The sequence below is a fragment of the Vulpes lagopus genome, chromosome 10 (genome assembly GCF_018345385.1).
Source record: "Vulpes lagopus strain Blue_001 chromosome 10, ASM1834538v1, whole genome shotgun sequence".
Taxonomy (NCBI): Eukaryota; Metazoa; Chordata; class Mammalia; order Carnivora; family Canidae; genus Vulpes; species Vulpes lagopus.
Window position 1 is genome coordinate 1536299 of NC_054833.1, and position 873 is coordinate 1537171.

General features: G+C 68.4%; 1 non-coding gene across 1 annotated transcript; it reads left to right on the plus strand.

Annotated features, from left to right (window-relative positions):
- Positions 1-353: 353 nt before the first annotated feature.
- Positions 354-427, plus strand: TRNAI-AAU. Its single transcript has one exon. It is a non-coding gene; the product is annotated as a tRNA-Ile (tRNA).
- The last annotated feature ends 446 nt before the right edge of the window (positions 428-873 follow it).

An 873-nucleotide genomic window follows, 5' to 3' on the forward strand; every position in this document is an offset into this window, starting at 1 on the left:
GTGCGGGAGCGCGGGACCTACCGCGGCCGCGCGGCGAGGGCGTGCGGATCCCCAGGGTCTGGTCGGCGCTGAGGTCCCCGAACGGTCCCCGGGAGCGGGGGCTCCGCGCGGCGGCCTCTCCGGGCGGGGGGCGCTCCCCGGTGCAGGACAGAGCTAGCCCAGTTCGGCGGCAGGCTCTCGGTTTCTGTCGTCGGTGTGGAAGGACTGAGTTTACCCAGGAAGGAGCCGGGTTCAGCTGTGTCGGCCCCAGGAAGGCCCTTTTCCCTTTCCCTAACCTTCCGCGCAGTAAGACGCCGGCGGAACTTGGCTGGGTGTGACTTTAAAAGATTTAAGTCAAGCAGCTGTGTCCAAGTGGCCGGTTAGCTCAGTTGGTTAGAGCGTGGTGCTAATAACGCCAAGGTCGCGGGTTCGATCCCCGTACGGGCCACGCACATGTTTTTCCTTTCCTGTCCGGTACGTCCTACAGTCTGCCTTACACCCAGGGACTGGGCATCTGCTGAGCAGTGTGTTTGGGAGCTTCGGATATTTGAGTGGCGTCCCGGAGCGCAGAGGGGGAGGTACTGCCTCTCGGGAGGGGCCGGAGGGGCGCTCGGAGCGTGCTTTGCACGCCTGGGGCGACGTGCTGACGCCGTGCAGGATACCGGGAGCGGGCGGCCCTCGCCTTCGTCCCCGCCCCCAGGGAACCGTCCCCACTAGCCCCGGGTATCCGTGCCGCGCACTGCTCGAGCTCTGCTGTGTCTTGTGGACGCGGCGCGCGGGGGGGGGAGAGTGGGCGGAGCCCCGGGCCGCCCCGGGTCCTAGCGCACGTCCAGTCCTCCTCGGGACCCTCCCCGCCCTCTGCCACCTGCTGCCCCATGGCCCCCGCACTGCCCC